Source organism: Trichosurus vulpecula, chromosome 9, assembly GCF_011100635.1.
Source record: "Trichosurus vulpecula isolate mTriVul1 chromosome 9, mTriVul1.pri, whole genome shotgun sequence".
Lineage (NCBI taxonomy): Eukaryota > Metazoa > Chordata > Mammalia > Diprotodontia > Phalangeridae > Trichosurus > Trichosurus vulpecula.
The window spans coordinates 131,412,762-131,433,417 of NC_050581.1; positions in this window are offsets into that span (position 1 = coordinate 131,412,762).

The window sequence follows — 20,656 nt, forward strand, 5'->3', positions numbered from 1 at the left end:
AGAGTGGTAGGGCGTGTGATTTTTTTATTTTTGGTTGTTGTTTTCGAGTACTTCTCATCTGCCATCTAGTAAAGGTCGCAGAAATATTAATGTACTTCCAAGGCAAGAGGACTAAAAAGCTCAGCTTTCGACATAACTTAAAGTGTGCTTATGTAAATTGCAAAAAGTCAGTGGCCTGTGTCTTCGCAAGAATTATTAAATAATGAATATACCAATTGAAAAAAGCTCTGTTGAGTAAGTCACATACATAAACAATTGCAATGTAGGGATACTAATAAAATAAAACAGGTGGACTATTGAAAAAAATCATTTCTGCTCAAAACATCTCGGAAAACAGTTTTTAGAAAACTATACAAAAATTATACAGAAAAGAGGAATATATACAGACATATATGTTATATGTATATGTACATGAGTGTGTATTATGTATGCGTATATATTGTATAGCTGTGCAAAAAACAGTGTATTGGGACTTAAGCTGTAACTATAGCTGTTTTTTGTTATTCAGTCATGTCCTACTCTTCATGACCCCACTTGGGGTTTTCTTGGCAGAGATATTGGGGTGTTTTACCACTTCCTTCTCCAGCTCACTTTACAGATGAGGAAACTGAGGCAAACAGGGTTAAGCGATTTATCCAGGATCACACAGCTAGTAAGTGAATGAGGCCGGATTTGAAGTCAGGTCTTTCTGACTCCAGGCCCAGCACTCTATCCACTGCTGTACCTAGGTACCTCTAACTACGGATGCATCCAAAAGAAGACAGGGCTAAGCATTGTTTATCCAATTGGCTATAGTTCTTTCACAAGACTATATTCTATGGCAAAGACCCAGAAATAACATTAAGGATAGCCTGAAGGGTCTGGAATGAAGAAAAAAGTTTCAGTCCTGTTCTGCTTTGCCCACAATTAGGCAGACACCAACTTCGCTTCCCCCCGACTGATGGTATCTGAGATGAGAATATACAAAAATGTCTATTTACCACCAGCCAGAATGGAAGATGCTCCTAATTTCAAAAGGGTTATAGAAAGATGATAGTTTAAGCATTGTAGAGAGACTGTTTGGAAATACATATGTGTTGAGAAGAAACTCAGTTTATAATACATACACGTGTATTTACATTCAAGTTTCAAATACAAAATTGTACTTACGATGCAAGACGTAATTTCTAATATGCCCCTAGGGGGCGCAGTGGATAGAATTCTGTGCCTGGAGTCAGGAAGATCTGAGTTCAAATTTTACTTCCGATGCTAGCTGTGTGACCTTGAACAAATCGGTTAACCGCTATTTGCCTCAGTTTCCTCATGTGGAAAACGGGGATAATAACAACATCTACTCCCCAGGGATGTTGTAAGGATCAAATAAGACAATAAGAATAAGGCATTTAGCACAGAGCCTGGCACATAATAGGCTTTACGTAAACACTGGCTTTTATTATTATTGTTATTCAACGGGAAGCACGTAAGATTTGGTTTCAGAGATCATAGGTTCAAATCTTTGCTCTTCTGCTGTGTGACCTTAGGAAAGTTTCATAAACTCTCTGAGCACTAGTTTTCTTATCTATAAAATGAAGGACTCGACTAGATGACCCCTAAGGCTTTAAGAAGATGGGATACCTCTGCTTTGATAACTGCTTCTACTTAAAGCTTTTCACTTTCCGAACCTCTTCCCAATTATCTAAACTTTTCCAACCACCCAAAATTCACATGAAAGTCCTCTAAGATCTTCAGAGCCTCAGTTTCCCCTCATTAAAATGGAGATGATGATAGTCAGTACTCCCTATGCCATCGGGTTGTTGTTAAGGAAAATACTTTGCAAACCTTGAAGCGCTGCATAAATGTGACTAATTATTTACTAGCTTTTCCTGTGATATTTCAGCTGCCTACATTTTTAATCACACAGAAGCAGTGGATTGATTTAAATATTTTTAAACCCTTTGAACAAATTAGCCCAACTTTTTGTAACCTCATTTTAAGCAAAGATGTGAGTCATTTCTTTCTTATTGTGAAACATTTGCTCATCCCAAAACAAAATAAAACAAAAAGTAGGGTGAAGTAGGTGGCTCAGTGGATAGAGTGCTAGTCCTGGAGCCAGGAAAACCAGAGTTCAAATCTGGCCTCAGACACTTGTTAGCTGCGTGACCGACCCGGCCAAGGCACTTCACCTCTGTCTGCCTTAATCCACTGCAGAAGGAAATGGCAAACCACTCCAGCATCTTTGTCCAAAAAAACCCCTTTGGACAGTAACATCCATGGGGGTCACAAAGCATCAGAAACAACTGAATGACTAAACAACACCAAGAGTGTGGCCAATAGAAGGTGGGTACACTGGCTTGTGGTATCATGTTTGCAAAGTACTTTGTAAACCTAAGACGGAAAAAACTATAGAAAGTCAGCTATTACATAAAAATTGATAATTTTTTCTATCACTATTATAGAGATCCTACTATGATGCCCTTAAAGATGAAATCACCAAAATAGAAGAGTTTTTAAAAATTTATTTAAAGTTCTGTTTTACTTTTTACCTGCTGACAGATTACCTCAAAAATGCTTTTGGTGTCTTGTCACGAGCTGAATAAAAGTTTTTTTGGTTTTGCATGATCAAAGAAATATCTGAATGAACAAGATGGATCAAAGTGAGAACCAATGGACAGCCTCCATGTTTCACTGGTAGCCTCATGATGTTAAGAAAATGGGAAGAATGCCTCAGTTTATTTGTAGAACCCTCATGGCAAACTTATGGGAGAATTTGGACATTAGTCACACAGGATGAGAGGCATGGAGGGGCTGAGATCCATGTCACTTGAAGGAATACTCACATTAATGAGTTTGAAGACCCATTGGAATACTGATCATTGGAGAGATTCATCTAGATTGCACCGAGAATCCAACAGTGACAATTCAAAGTGCTATTGATGCCTAATGAAAATAAAAAACAAAATTAGAAATCAAGAATTGTCAAATCTACCTGGAGAGACCATGCGCCATAACAGCAAGCATGCTATAAGTGGACCCAGGAGAGACATGGCCTTGCATCTGGGCTCTAACACTTACTAAATGTTAATTTTTTAAATTAATGTTAATAGTTTAATTCAATAAACTAATAATTTAATAGTGTTAATAATTTTGAAATACAAAACTTAGAAATAGACATTTTCAGGACATTTTGAGTTTTAGGCTGTGTGACATGGTGGTTAGAGGGCCAGCTTTAGAGTCATGAAGGCCTGGGTTGCCTGTGACACATATTTGCCATGTGGGACCATAGACAGGCAAGTCAAATAAATTCTTTTTGGTTTTGTTTTATTTTGACAGGGCAATTGGGGTTAAGTTACTTGCCCAAGGTCACACAGCTAGTACTTGTGTCCAGTGTCTGAGGCCGGCTTTGCACTCAGGGCCAGTGCTCTACTCACTGTGCCACCTAGCTGCCCCAAGTCAAATAAATTCTCAGTGCCTCCAGGCAACTAAGACTTATCAGTTACAGACAAACTGATGATATTTATCAGTTGAAGGAGGTTATTCACACAGAGTTTCCTCTGTTGAGGTTATAGGAAAATCAAAAGAAAAGGGCTTGGGGGAGAGGTAAGTGCTTCAGGAGCAACAATCTTTTTCTGGTATTGTGACAAAAATTCCTGTCCAGCAATGAGATAGTTAAATTTTAGTGCCAGAAAAATCAACATTTTTCTGGGAGCAGAAGTAAGGAGACCACATTCAGGGAATAGAACCCAGTGGCCTAAAGAGGAAGTTCTGATGTGTGCATGTATGTGTGGTCAGGATGGGGGGGTGGTGTATGGCATGGAGTGAGGGGCAGGAAAAGAAGTGCCTGAAAAAAAATCCCAAATCCCCACATTCGATTTTATTTTATCTATATACGCACACACACACTCACATACACATACTTAATGTAAACAACTCAAGAATCTCTAAGTTTAGTGACAGTCCTGTTAAACTGGCTTCAAAATGCCAAGTCTAGGCTTGTCCTTTCTGTAATCCCAACAATAAACCATGATTCCTAGTTTACACCCTTAATACCCTGCCCCATGTTTTCATATTGCACGCAATCCTACTTCCTATTTTCTTTGCTTAAAAAAAATAACATGTCCTTAGAAGAACTTAAAAGACAAGAATTTCCAAAGGATCTTTTGCTTGAGTAATTCCCTGGGTGAAGTGATAAAATTGGGATTAAATATACTACTACTCCATTGTTTAATTACCCTGTTATGTGACGTGAGTTTGAATGCTGGCCTTAGTCACTTGCTACCAGTGTGACCTTTAGACGAATCACTAAGTCCTATCTAACTCTAAATCTACGACCCTAGAATGATTCTAAGATAGCATTTACTTCTCTGGTTCACAGGTTACCCAGTATCACCCTCTCGTCCTTTCCTTTCTCCCTTACCCGTTATGCGACAAGTCCCAGGCTTTCTACATACTGAGTATCTTTCTCACCCCTTTCCTCCTTTCTATGCTCACTGGCATTTCCTCAGTACCTCTCACCTGGAATGTGGTAATCATTCCCTAAAGGTAACCCTGCCTTCATGCTGTCGTTTCTCCAATTCATTCTTTACACCACAACTAAAGTAATCTTCCTACTCAAATGAGATATTTGTAATGCACTTAGCACAGTGCCTGAGGTGTAACAGTTGGTGCTTCATAATTGCTTGTTTCTTTCCCCTCAATCACCTCTGAACAGTTTACTCCTCTAATCAAAAACCTCCAGTGGTTGCCCATTGCCAACCAAATAAAATATAACTCCCCAATCTAATTTTAGTCTACCTTTCCGAACTTATTTCAAGGCCCTCTCCTTTGAGCACTCTATGCTGCACTCAAATTGGGCTGATGTTCCCCGAACTTATCCCACCTATCTCACCTTTGTACCTTTGAAACAAACCTGGAATGACAATCTCCACTTATCTTCACCTGTTGTTGATACTCTGTCCTCTTTCTTGGTCTAATTCAGAGGCTGCTTCTTCCATGAAGTCTTTTCTAATTCCCCCAGCTGAAACATACCTATTGATACACACACACACACACACACACACACACAATTTGTAAGGCCTCTTCAACTTTTCTCAGCACTCAATTTTTGTAACATGTATATATTAATACACAAAGATCTATGATTTTGTTGGTATGGGGATTCCTTCCACAAACTCAGAACTGTTCTATCAGTAATTCATAAGTCATGGAGCATCACCTGAGGCTCCAACAGGTTGAGCAACATTTTCATGGTAGCACAGGTGTAAGTGACTGAGGTGAGATCCGAACCCAAGTCTTCCTGATTCCAAGGCCAATACTTTATCCATTTCTCTCGGTTGATTGGTTGTTGTCTTTCATTGACCAAAAGGACGAAAATGACATCATTATGTTGGAGTCAAGGTACAGTGTGTCACACTGTGGCTGATCACAGCAATATGTATGAGCTTGGAAGGCTCTACCATAGCTGCCTCTCAGTGTATATAGAAATGCATACACAGACACATTTACACCCTCTATTAAACAGTAAACTCCTTAAAGGCAAGGACTGTGTCACATCTTTATTTCCCTAGTACCCAAAATAATCCCTTGCATATTTTTTGTATTAAACCTGAGATTTCATTTGTCATGGGAAGTCACTGTAAAGAAACTCCTTTTACCAATGCAGATCGTCTGGGTCACATAGCTAGTTTGCATCAGAGGTGGGATTAGAATTCAGGTCTTCCTAACAGCAAGGCTGTCTCTCTAGCCACCAATCCGCACAGCCTCAGATTTACACATAGTAGGTGATTAATACACGGATGTTTGAATTGAGGTGAACTGAAACATAGCCAACAACTTCCCCCCACAAGAAGGAGAAGGGGATTTTTCAGCAAGGACCCATGGGCAATCCCCAGTTCTTACCAAACCTGTCACAGGATTGCCAGAGCACACATGATAGATAGCAAAGGTCTTCTTACCCCTCCCCACTGAGGAAATGTAACAGGGTGAAGGCAGTTGGATAAACGGAAGTTCTGGGTATTCTTTGTCCAGAAATTTCCTGTCAAATGTTTCACTTCATCTTTAGGAAGGGCTGGGGTGACCCTTGGGAATTTGGTCCTCCAAGACTTAGACCTCACAGTCAGGCAAACCTACATGTGAGACTTTTGTCTTGTGTTCGTCTCCTAGAGGTCTTCTAGTCCTAGTTAATTTCTCCTCTTAGCAGGAATGAATATTATGGGTAGGTCCATTCAGCTTTCCAGAGATGTTTCTTCATCTGAAAAATGAGGTGGTTACCTTGTCTTAGAGAATCTCTAAGAATCCCTTGCAGCTTAAACATTTAAGGATGTTATAATCCTTTTGTACTTGTTCCTTAATGTACCAGCCTTCTAGAATCAACTTGGTTTTAGTATTATATCTTTCCAGGTCTTCCAGATAAAACACACAGCAGTGTTTCATCTCTTAGAGGAGGCTAGGAGAAATAGTGGATGGAATATCAAAGTTACAGCCATGAAGACCTGAGTTTGACTCTTGCCTTAAATGATTGCTAGCTGCATGACCCTGGGCAAGTCACTGGGCATCTTATCCTCAGTTATCTTATTTGCGAAATTAGGGGTGATAATACCTACCTCACAAGGTTGTTGTAAGAATCACATCAGATCACATATTGAAAGTGCTTTGCAAATCTTAAAGTGATATGTATGTGCGTATACACATAAATATACTATGAGACATTATATAATATATTATACAAAGGGATGTATATGTATATATATGCACACACACACGTATATGTATATATTAGCTATTACTATTCTTAGGGAACTAGTACTTTATTTATCAAAGCCAACAAAAATTAAGTTTCTTTTGTGTAGCTCCCATGGGTGTCATTACTGAACGAAGAGGCATTTCTTACAAAGTCTCTTTACTGTAGATAATATGATATCTATAGCCAGTCACCTTAGTTCTGTGCCTCTAGGGCCCACTGGCATTTTTCAGTACTTACTAGCCATGTGTAGGATGGTCAGCAGAGTTAATAGTGGAATAGTCTTATATTAAAGTATGTATTAAAACATCACAAAGTGGGGGAAATGCTCCATATTTCAAAGACTGCAGCTCCTCACCTCCTCTTGATAGATTTTAAAATGCAGCTAGAAGGCTAGAGGGAAAAAGGATCCCATTCTTTTTCATACTTTACACTTCATGGATCTTTAACCCGTATTTAGAGAAGACTTTAGATTTTTAGGCCCAATAAGCGTACTTGTAATTATATCAAACAGTTAAAAAAAAGCTAGTTAATGATGTTCAACATAAGTAATCATGTTAAATAGTAAAATTTAATTTCTTAAAAACTTAAATCCTCATATCTTTTGGAACGCATTGTACTGTAGGATGTCTGAGTAAATTAAATTCTCTCCCGCACACTAAAGCATCAATTTCCTTATGGTAATTATCTGCTAGATTGGATCTGTCAGTAGCAGGGAAGCATGCCTGACATTATACCCTCTTTACAAAAAATGATTACAAAAAATTAAGACGAATGAGTAAAATTAAGGCTGCGGCTGGTAAGCCTCTATAAAGCTCTCATAGATCACTTTACATAAGATACCATTGTATTGGGTACTAAGCTTTTAATGACTAGTCGCATAATGAGGTGAAGTCCATTAGAGAGCAGCAGAGGTAACCGATCACAGAGATAAGGGCTAAAAATGATTTTCAGCCAACTAGAAGCAATTTATTATACACAAAAACACAGCTCTAGCAGCGATGTCTGGAGAGCTGAGGAACTTTGGAAAGTTGATGGTTTTCCTTCTTGGAAAGTTTAACAACCATGGCAGAAGCTGATTGTCTAGAGCTTTTTTCTCACCTCTCTTACTCAGGTGGGAAATTTCAGTAAATTCTGAAGCCAGCTTCAATCCACTTGGGTCTGGGGAAATGATGTTTGAAATGTGCCTGATTGAACAAATATCAGAAGACAGCTTCCTCTGTCCAGTAACCAATACCTCTGGCCAAGATTTCTTAAAGTTGGTTGGTGAAGGAAAGCACTCAACTCCAAGCAATTTCACCTCTGTGCAATTCCCTCAACTGAGGAGATGGGCAGTACTAACTGAATGAACTGAGGATAACCAGCACTGGCAAGTTTGTAGTTGGCTGAATATAGCCCTCCACACGAAGGTATTCAACAAATATAATTTGATGATACACATGACTTCTATGCTAGCTTCATTAATTCCAGATTCAAGGAAAAAAGACACAGTTCATGGGAACACAAGGGAAGTGACCAGACTTCTGTAAAGTGGTCTATCAATGGATCCATGCAATCATCATTGTAGGATATGGATCATAATCCATACATACCTTCTCATTCTGCACAAATTTTATCGTGTTCCCCCCTAAGCCTGCTCATAAAAGGCTCTCTCTAGGTCTTTGAGCAGTAGGTGGTTTCCAATGCAGCATTGGACTATCTTTTAACCTTCATTTATTATGCGACCAACCCATTTTCTTTTCCAATCATGTATCTTCCAGATGATATCTTCCAGTCACTTGGTGTGCACAAGTCATCATTGGTGCTATGGGTTATATATAAATACATATATGTATACACACATACATACATATATATTACATATATATGTATATATACATATATATTACATATATGTATATATACATATATTACATATATGTATATATATACATATATATATATATATGTTCAGCATTATCTTTTTGGTTCACCACTATTTTGATTGATCAGAGATCATAAGGTTCCATACACAAAACTGAGCCCCTGAAATCCCCTCAAAGACTCTGCCTCTGGGATTGCCTACTACTTTTAACAAGTTCAGTATGGACGTCTAAGCTAATCAATTATGCAAATTACAGCCCAGTAACCCACTTGTACAACACCATCTATAAAAGAGACCTTTCTTTGGAGAAGTGAGGAATACATAGATGTATTGAAAGACGGTAAGATGGGACTTCAGGAGTCATTTTTGCCCAATCTCTTCATTTTACAAGTGAGAATACTAAGGCACAAGGTGGTTAAGTGATTTTCCCAAAGTCCAAGATAGGGATAAGAATAGGGATTGGATCCGTGATTTCATTGGTATAGAGAACTCCCAGTTGAGAAAACTCCCTTTATGGAGACAGATTGGCACATTCTCTTCAATTTATAGTCTTCAAGAGTTACATAGGACACTGAGAGCTTAAGTCTCTTGCCCAGGATGACCCACCCGGTAAGTGTCAGTGGTGGGGATCTGAACCCAGATCTTCCTGGTTTCAGGGCTAATTCTATATCCAATGTACCATACTACATCTTCAAGATTAACTCTACAAAGAAATCAGTTATTAATACTAATCCAACCAAAGTTTGATGAAATTATCATGCTTCCTAGTAAATACAACAAGAATGAAGGGGAAAGGAGATGTATTGTATTGGAATAAACACTATGTTTAGTGACAAATGATCCTATTTTAGCCTTGGAAGGGAACTCAGAGACCATCTAGACACAGGACATTAGAGGCCATCTAGGCTAACTGCTTAATATGATAGATGAAAAAACTGAGCCCCAAAGAGGTTGTGATTTGACCAAGATCAGAAAGGTAATAAGCATCAGAGGCAACAATCAAACCCAGGTCTTCTGCCTACTGTTCCAGCACTCTTACCTGTATCTCTACCTCTACTGAGCAGACCCTGATTCAAATCCTAGCTTTGCTATAAGTGTGATTTTGGACAAGTAATCTAACCTGTCTGGCTTCAGACATTTACTAGCTGTGTGATCCTGGGCAAGTCAGTTAACCCCAATTGCCTCCAAAAAAAAAGAAAGAAAAGTAACTTAATCTGTCTGCATTTCATTTTCAACATTTCAAAAAACGAGAGAGGCCAAATGATCTCTTAAGGGTCTTCCAGTTCTAAATCCAGTATGATTTATGAATTTTCTATCATTTACCAATTGGGCAAGAAGGCCAGGACTGCTCTGGTCACTTCTTCTCCTGAAATTCATAACCAATTAACAGGCTCTCATTAAGGGCTGCTGAGTACATTGTGTCTTTTTTCTAAATGTATTTACATATTTACTATATCAAACCATTTGTGGCTAACACAATTATATGCTTTTCACTGAGATCTTGATTTGCTAATTAGCTGGAAAAAAGTTTTGATTAGGGTGACTGCTTCCCCAAATTATTAATTGTCCTGCAAGCAGCTATATTAGCTGGAAAAGAAGACTAAAGTCGGTGAAGGAAAGTTAAAGAACTTCAAAATTCAGAGAATTGAATTAGGGGATTAGGGTACAATAAGCAGGTCCCCATCCTGTTTATTTATGGAAAGATTTCTTTAGACCTATATACACTGAAATGTATACACAAAGAAAAATATATTCCGAGGGAGGTCGTTAGCTGACAGCTATATAACACTCTGAGGTGTGCAAAACACCTTACATGCATTATTTCATTTAATCCTTATAACTCCAATGGGAGACAAGTGCTAATTACTGTCTCCATTTTATAGATCAAGAAACCAAGGGTCAGAGAGGTTGTTACCTACCCAGGTCAAACTTTCTCAAGAAGGATTCAAATCCATGCCTTTCTGTTTCCAAGCACAATGATCAACACATAGTAAACACCTAACAAGGGCTCCCTTCCTTATTTCTTTCCTTCCTCCTTCCCTATCTTCCTATCTCCTTTCCTTCCAAGGCTAGCACTCTGGCCAGTACGCTCTCTGCAGTCTCTTTGAATCCTGTATCCTTTACCAGCTCCTTCTATGGAAAATGAGTAAGTAGTCCCCGGTGACAAAAGATATCAGTAAAGAATTTTGCTAGAATAATCTGAGCTTTCCGTATATAACCTTGGGGTCCATGGCTAACTTCACAGAAGAAGGTTTTAACTTTATTTGCCTCCTTTTGTATGATACCCGTTCTCTAGGATGGTCTCAAAAAAGGAAATTGCAGAAGTAATTGTATTGTGGTGCTAAAGTTTTATAAACAACCAGCTACTCCTGAGAGTTCATAGAAACACTCAAACTTCTAGCTGACTTACATGCCTTATCTCAGAGTTTTCAATTTCCTGAGGACTCAATGGACAGTATTTATCTCAGTTTCCTCATCTGTAAAGTGGAGACAGTAATGATAGCACCTGCCTCCCAGGGCTGTTGTGAGGATGAAATGAGATCATTGTAAAGTGCTTAGCACAGTGCCTGGCACAGAGTAAGTACTATATAAATGCTGGTTATCATCAGCATCATCATTGTAAATACCAGAACTGGGACTTGAACCCAGATCTTCAGACTATGAGACCAGAGCTCTATTAATTACAATTGTTATTTTTGTTGTTGTTCAGTTATTTTAGTCGTGTCCAACTCTTCATGACCACATTTAGGGTTTTCTTGGCAAAGATGCTGGAGTTGTTTGCCATTTCCTTCTCCAGCTCATTTCAAAGATGAGGAATCTGAGGCAAGCCACTTCAAAAGTGGCCCAAACTATGCCTAATTCATTCCCAACAGGTAATAGAGATCATCTTGTTTTATTGTTTTTATCCACATCCCTTAATATAACGCCTTATATATAAAAGCACTTAATAAAGTTTCTCAATCTCTCTTTCTCTCTCTCTCTCCCTCCCTCCCTCCCTCCCTCTGTCTTCCTGATGTCTCTAACTGTCTCTGTCTCTTTCTGTGTCTGTATGTTTCTCTCTCTCTCTCTCTCTCTCTCTCTCTCTCTCTCTCTCTCTCTCTCTCTCTCTCTCTCTCTTTCTCTCTCTCTCTCTCTCTCTCCCCCTTCCTCCCTCCCTCCCTCCTTCACTCTTTCCACTGTAGGTTAAAGGGGTGAGGGACTCTAGGATGTTGTAAAGGTTTTATTATTATTATTCACATGAATGCCAGACTAAACTGGCAGCCAATTGTAGCAAAAAAAAGGCTGGGGAGAGGAGAGGCTAGGGTTCAGGTGAATGATTATAACTATACATTTCAATGACATAACATAGTGCTTTAGTATTTACACAGTTCTTTCACATAACGTGTTTCATTTGCTCCTGACCTTAATCCTAGGATACGGATAAGATGAACATTATGATCCCAGTTTTGTAGTTGAGGAAGTTGAACCCTAGACAGATTAAGCAACTTGCTCAAGGTTGGAGGAGAAGGGGGTGAGGGATAGCTCCATGGATATGAAGATGAGAGTAAAGGCAGTAAAGATAAGGGCCATTGTAAGAAGTTCGTATCTATATTTGGACAATTATAGTAGTGGGGTGAGAGGCCGGAAAGGGCAAACTAGGTTATTAAGAGGACGTAACTAGGGGAGAAGGAGGAAACCAAAAAGGAATTCCCAGGTTCGCTGAGTGCAGGAGCAAATCAATAAACACTTAAGTATTTAGTATTTACAAATACTTGCACAAATATTTGTGTCAATAAACCCATAGTTGCAATGGCATACCAAGTCATTGCATGGCATACCTAGCATTTCAAATGGAAAATTCACATGCATCTTATCAAACCTCAACTCTGACTGAGCATCAGGACCAAATCTTCTGGTCTCTGATCAATTCAACAGAGACCAAACATTGTTAACCAGTTCCCTCTGAGCCCATCTTGAAAGATTTAACTTCTCCTTCTACGTAGATAGTTTCCATTTTTTATCACTAGTCCCCAACCTGTCTCCTGAGCTCTGATTTTCCAGTTGCAAATTTCAACCGTTCATTTCTTCCTGGATGTTCAACTGGTCCCTCAACTGTAAAACATCCAAAACTGAACTTATCATTAACCTACATGAGACTCAGTTTCCTCATTTGAGAAATAAAGGGTTGATTTAAATGAGCCCCAATGTCCTTTCAAATTCTATGAGTCAAGGATCCTCTTTCTGACTTGCCTATTTCTGTTAATGATACTATCATTTTCCCAGGTTCTGAGACCCAAGTATCAGAATCATCTCTCTCTCTCTTTTCAATCCTTCACCCCAATTCTAGTAACTTCCAGCATCCCAAAGATTCTTGTTTCATCTGTTTTAAACTCCAAACCTCCTTTCCACTCTCAAGGCTACCATTTTTAATTCAAGGCATTATTAATTTCCCTCCTGGACTATTGCAATAGCTTCCTAACGGGTATTCCTGTTTCCAGATACTCTTTTTTTTCTGATGATAATTTAGACTTTGCAAAGTGCCTCAACATATATTATCTCATTTTCCTCACGTTCATACGATTCATTGGTAATATTTTCATTAGATCAATCTTCTTCAAGAAACCATTGTGATCTCTGACACCCCTGCTCAGAAAACATTTAATAATTCCACATTGCCTGTAATTTAATTCCTAAATTTGCTAACCTGCCTTTAAAGGATGTTCAGTTATCTAACTTCAACCAGTCTTTCCAGTTTTATCTCCCACTGCTCATAATCACAGAATTTCAGATTGGGAAGGCACTTCATATGTAGAGGGAATCCCCACTAAAACATAATTAATAAATGGTCAACCAGTTTCTGCTTGAAGGATTCCAAGGAAGGAGAATCCACCACATGTTAATGTATCCCATTTCACTTCTGGATAGGTCTAATTGTTAGGAGGCTTATCCTGACATTAATTAAGTTGCCTTGTACCAAATTCCATGCAACATTCCTGGTACTGCCCTTTGGGGTCAAAGAGAACAACTCTGATCAATACTCCACATAACAGCCTTAAAAATTCTAAAGACAACTATCATATCCTTCCAGGGTTTTCTCCTCCATAGGTTTTGTTTTTATTGTTCAGTCATTTCATCTGTGTCAAACTCTTTGTGACCCCATTTTGGGTTTTCTTGGCAGAGGTACTGAAGTGGTTTGCCATTTCCTTCTCCATCTTATTTTACAAATGAGAAAATTGAGGCAAATGGGGTTAAGTGACTTGTCCAGGGTCACACAGCTAGTAAGTGTCTAAGGCCAAATTTGAACTCAGGTCTTCCTGACTCCAGGCTCTTTGTTCTATCCACTGCACCATCTAGCTGCCCTCGTAGGATTAAAAAGGAAGTCAATTATATGGAAATATATTTTTCAAAATATTTTTTAAAAAAACATGTTCACAAGCTCCAGGTTAGGAATCCTCATTAATCTGTCAGATTTTCAGCTCTGCCACGCAGTATGTTAAATGTCTCCCCTAGTATCTTTTTTTCTACAAATTTTATGAGCGTGCCATTTTTGCCTGTATCCAAATCAATGATAAAAATGTTAAGATACATAAGGCCGTGCACATATCCCCGGGGTACTCCACAGGAGACCATCTGCTGCAATGATATTCAACTTGTAGCAAATGATCTTTGAGTCCAGCCAGTTATTGTATTACCTTCTAGCATATATTCCTTCATCTTCTCCTCAAGAATAGTATGAGATTCTTTATAAAAAATCTTTGTTTAAAATCTGGAAAATGATATCCACAACACTCCCCTCATCTGCTGGTTTAGTAATCTTGTTTAACAAATGAAAAAAAGAGGCGTAGGGTTAGCGTAGCATCATTTGTTCCTGATGAAGCTACACTGGAACCGTTTAATCATTTCTTTCCTTACTATGTGTTCTATCTGTTCTCAAAAGGAAGTTTTAGACAGATATTTGTTGGGAATTTAGCTCATCATTAGCCAAATCCATGTTGTTATTCAGATGGCCTGCAGATACCCAAAGAAAGATAGCTGGTGAAGTCCAGACTGCTGGAGGTTTTGGTGTGTGAAAGATTCCGTCTCACTCTTCCTCGTGTTCCTATTGAATTATACCTCTTGCTATTTATAGAATGGGGGGGTGGAGGAAGGAAAAGGACATCAGTCTAGACACCACCAATTCATCTTCAATTCTCCTTGTCAGGCAGTTATATTCATGCCCGAGGAAGGAGTGAAAGTGAACTCTGGAGCTACACAATATACATGGAATCACAGAAACACGGAATCTTATGGTTTTAAAATCTCTTAGAAGAAAAAGGAAAGGGAAAAAATAAAATTTAAAACACTTCGGAGGCCATCTAGTCCTACTCTTAAACCATATTGTTCAAGGATTAAGTAAAATCAAACGAGATTATATATTTTAAATGCTTAGTCAAATACTATAGAAACATCAGTGGTTACTATTATCCAAGAATTCCTTAACATCAGAGACAAGTGGTCATCCAGCCTCTATTTGAAAACTTCCAGTGAGGATAGTCTCACTGCTTTCTGAAGGTAGCTCCAAAGTTAGAAAGTTTTCCCTGGCATTAAGTTGAACCCTGCCTCTAAGGCATATTATACCCATTAGCCCTGGTTCTGCCCTTAGGAGCCAAACAGAACGAGTTGATTCATTCTTACTTGAGATAGGTCCATCATACATCATTCCTAGTCCTCAAGTCTTCTCTGCTCCAAGTAAAACATTCCTGGGTCCCCATTTCTTTCAAATGATTCTCATATGGTATGGTACCCAGTCCCTTCTCTATCCTTTTTCTTCTACCATGGACAAACTTTAGCCAATCAATGTTCTTCTTAAAATGTGGGTTGGCTCTAAAGCTTAATACTTCTGACAATGCTTTAGAAGAAAAGCAATAGGCCAGGAGTCAGGCAACCCGAATTTTTGTCTCTGTCATGGGACACAATGGCTCTGTGACCTTTAGTGATTCACTATTTCTGGGCTTTAGTTTCTTTATCTATAAAAAAACAGTTACCACTGGTCATGATGGAGGAGAATAGTTGAATTTGATGACTTTTTAAGGTCCCTTCCAGTCCAGGATGTGGAATAATTCATTCATCTTTGTACTCAATAGTACTTTGTAATGACAGGTACTGAATAAATGTAGTAAACAAATGTTACAGGATTGGTAGAACTGGTTCCTCTAAGGTTTCTACTTTCATAACATGGTCAACCATCTGATTTGACCCCATTCCTATAGAAACAGTCACAGAAGAACTTTCCCCCTCTCCACCTACTCCCTCCCCGCTCCCAAAACTAGATAATGCATATCCTCAGCAATTAGCAAAGTGCCTGGCACACAGTAAGCTCTTAATAAATATTGGTGGATTTGATTTGAACAAGATGTCACAAATTTGTGGAAAGACCCATATGAAATAGTGAAAAGTTTGCATTATGGAATATCTTCAAAGAAAGGCCACTTAATGTTTCAACAATCTGGCTAGCAGCTGTTGTAGGGGTGAAAGACCAACACAAGCCCAACAACAAGCACGCTATCAGCACGCTGCAAAAGCCCAGGTTCTTTTGATCTGCTTTACTAAGGAAAGCAACGTTAAGGGATTGACAAGTTTACTTTAATTCAGCATACAAATACCATTCATTTATTTCAGGGGAAAAATCCAGCACCCTGAACTTCGGAACAAACACAAACAAATTACAAACATCGATGGACAGACCTTGTCTGATTCAAATCCCAATACGTAGTTACCAGAGTTTAACAAAGTCCCAGCATCCGGGTTTATGAGCTGGAGGGCCCTTAGCTACAGCTGCTTGGAGTCTCCACATCAACGTACCACCAAGAGTGAGAGCCCTCAAACAAACATCTGGGTTTCTTCAAAGCGGGGGGCTCTTAACAACGGCTGCCCAGTCTCCACATCAACACTCCTCCAGTGAGTGAGAGCCCCAAGCAAATAGCTCTGTCTTCTCTTCTTATAGAGTTTCAGACGGCATCAAAAGTCTCTGAATGACCAGAACTTAGGCTCCTATGATTGGCTCTTGAGTTAGCAACTCCCCTTAGTACCCTGGGAGCTTCACACCCACAAAGCTTAGCACCTAATAAGGGTTTGGGGCAAACTTAGGAGCAATGATCTACTCAGGCCTCCCTTATTTAGCCCCACCTTGGGCCCCACCTTAGTTACTAATCCACACCCACATAGGTTTAGCACCTAATAGGGGTTTGGGCCTGGGGCTTAGCACCTAGTAAGACTCAATGAAATACACTGAATTAATCAAAGGAAACAAAAGCCAAACTCTTTCAAGGGCACTTGGTTGAACTGAGTGCTAAGAGCCCATTTTGCTTACCAACACACTTAATTACTTTCAAATAGAGTAATTAAAACTTTGATAATAAACTGTCACCAGGCGGGTACTCTAAGAAACCTCCTTTAATAAGCAGAACAGAATGATTTGCATGTCAACATAGGTGGTTAATATGTAATGAGGAACTTGGAAATAATGTGTTCTTTTATGTAAGTTAAGCAGTCTTCTTGCCATCTCATTAATAGATGCTAAGAGTTGAAGCTGGAAGGGACCTGAGCAACCATATAGCTCAACAATTTCATTAGACTGATGAAGTGCTGAGGCCAAATAGGATAAGCTACTTGTTCAAGATAACACAAATAGTTCCATAACAGAGGCAAGATTCAAACCCAAATCCTCAGGCCCAAACATCCTGCTTTTCACACTGCACTGCATTGTCTCTCACACTGCCATCTTGCCTAGCAAGTCTGGAAATAACTGACAGAATTATTTCTAATTCTGATATTTGCAACTGAATGAAGAAAATATTACTGCAAGCATACAGTTTTATTTTTTATAGGATAGACTTTATAGTTTTACCCAGTTCAAGTTTCATCTCTTCCACAAAGACTTCTTTTGAGATTCCTGTTCAGACTGGGTGCCTTCTTTCTGAAATCCAACAGTATTCATTACATACACCACATCATTTTATGCTGTCTTGTATTGTTTTTTGTACTTAGTATGATTTCTGGCACATATTAAGTGCTTAATAAATGCTTATTGACTTGCATGAATTCACTTTACCTTTTCAGCTAGATTTTAAACTCTTAGAAGTTAGGGACCATGTCTTATGAGTCTTCTGTCTTCCCTAGCATAGTGGTGGGGTAACTTCCACACCATAGTGGGTAAATTTAGTAGGCATTTGTTGGAGCATTATGTTCAGCTGTGGGAACTACAGCCAATTCAATCCCAACCAATAAATATTTATTAAACACCTACTATATGCCAGGCACTGTGCTAAGTGCTAGAGATATAATTAATAAAAAGAAAGAAAGTACCTGCCCTCAAAGTACCTTGCAATCCAATGGGGGGGGGGGGAGACAACACACAAAAGGAGTCAGGAAAGGGGAGAAGAGGGCGGATAGGACATCTAGGGATATCCAGCAAGGGAGCATGTTGTTCCATGCAACTGAAAAATTGAAACCAGGCAGAGCAGCAGATGAGGATCCTCTGATAAGCTGGGGTACATCGAGAGGGGGGCAAACAGGATGTTAAGGGAACTGTGTACCACTTCATATGTGGACCAGTTGAGGAGTACATTACTTGGGGGCTAAAGAAGAGTTCAGTTAGGGGAAGAATTATATACTTGTCTTCAAGTATATATAGGGTTGTTATATAAGAAGGGGATAAGACTTATTTTTTCCATAGCCCCAAATGACAGAACTGGAAACAATGGGCACAAAGTGCAAGATGGAGACTTTAACTTGATATAAAGTCGTTTTCTCACAAACAGAGATGACCCAGAGTAGAAAGTCTCAAGAAGCATGGAGTTCTCCATCATGGGAGGTCTTCCAATAGAGTCTGGATGACAACTTGTTGAGGATACTGAAGGAGAGGGTTCTTGTTCAAATATGCATTGGATTAGAAGCTCTGAGATCCCCTCCAATTCTAAGATCGTAAGATTATCTCAATTGATTGATTCAACAAACATGAACGAAGCACTCTAAGGTAAGACATGAACTCAACCCCCATGAAGCTTGTACTTTGGTATGGAAATAAGAAAAAAGGACCAATACGGATACACATAGCATGCTAATTACATTATCATGCTGCATTCACAGAGTGAGATCCATGAGTGAAGAATAAGATTGGTTGATTATTTCTCATAGAAACAGAATAAAAATGTAAGAAAATGGAGGGAGTGTAGCTCACAAGAAAGAGGAAATCTGACCATAGGAAGAAGAACATGTGGGCACAAGCAGAAGGTGAGAAAGAGAATTGAGTGAGAAGAGTTAGAGTAGCAGGAAGAAGACAGGGACATAAAAATAGAAATAAGAGTACAGGAAATCCTTCTGATTCTCAGATTCAATATTTTCAGTTTCAGATGTACCCTACCCTCTGCTCACTCTATCTCCTGGATGTCACAGTCCCCTGGCTCTGACTACTATTGTCGCCAGCCCAGAGGCCAAGACATACCAACATCAGGGTTAAAAGGGAGATAAGCAGATATTAAAGAAATATGGTAAAGATATTTAGTTCATAATTTAGTCTTCTCTCTGATATAATCAGAGAAATTAAAAAAGAGTTTCAAAAGGAGGACACTGGAGGGTAAACAAGCAGTCATCCAGAGCATTTTAGATTGACAACAAGTGCTATTGGATTTGCTTTTTCTCAGGACTCTGGGAGTTTAAGCCTGGTGGATGGGGAGGGCACCTTGTGACAACACAGAGGTTTGTAATTACCAAGCAATCTCAGCTATGTAAAATTAGAAGAGATCATGCCTCCATGGTTATATTTTTGCATCCTCTATCCAGGAGGTACAGAAGAGAGTTTAGTGTTAAAGTGAGGAAGAAAAGTTTGGTTGTCTGCCTATAATTGGCACATCCCAACTTGCCTATTTCTGATACATGTGCCCGTGTATAAGTCACTTAACTTCTCCAGGACACAATTTCCTTATCTGTAAAGTGAAGGGGGTTGGACTAGATCAAACCTACAGCCTCATCTACCTTTAAGCTATCTGGTTCTAACAAATCAATTGTCCAGGTGACTAAAGCAGTCCACCTCGATGCACAAATAGCAACCCCCTACATTTTGTGATGGGGGTGAGGCAAAGAGAAATCAGTCTTTCCAAAATATCTCTCTCTCTCTCTCTCTCTCTCTCTCTCTCTCTCTCTCTCTCTCTCTCTCTCTCGCATTGAACTGGTCTGGCACCAAAATTCCAGCTGTCAGAAAAATGTTCATGGAGCATAAGCTCTGATGGATTCTACCAAACTGGATATCTCCAAAGACCAGCCTAGCTATGTATCAAGAGACTCATTACCAGAAAGTTGGTCTCCAGGGAATAACTTTTTTTTGGCCACAATAACTTTAAAAAATAATGCAAAATGGCTCTCAATCCCATGTACCATCATTCCATTTCTTCAGTGAAAGTGGTGAAATCATGGGAAAGAGGGCAGAGAACACTCAATATCCTATAGTTCTTAGACTATCCCCAAACCGCAATTTAACAGTTGGTACTCATTGTGAAATCTTTGTGCAACGGTCGAGCAGTTTGTTCATTTGCCAGAGCAACTACATCTTCATGCTGACCAACCAAATCCATATTGATATTCTTTCTATATATGAAAATAGAAACTATAAAGAGGTTACTATTATGTGTCTCAAAGTTTCTCCTCAGAGAGACAAACCAAGGGAATTAATTGGTATATAATAAAATTAGTTGGTTTCATAATGGAGAGTCAGTAATTGAGTAGAAAGAGCAATAGACCTGAAATTAGAGGACCTGGGCTCACTTCCTGGTTCTAATAATCCCTCTGTATCCTGGAGTAAATTATTTACCCTTTCTGAGCCTTAGTGTCTTCATTTGTAAAATGAAGGATTTGGACTAGACTAAATAATCTCTAAGGTTCTTTTTAGATCTATGTGTTAGTGAGAACTAATGACTTGGTGCATGATGTTTCCCAGGTAATAGATTTACCTTTCAATAATGGTCTTTCAGAAACAGAATGGGGAGATACTGGTAGCCATAATGATCTGTTACTATAACCACCTGTGTCTCCACATTACAAATCTAGGAGGCCATTACTAAAAG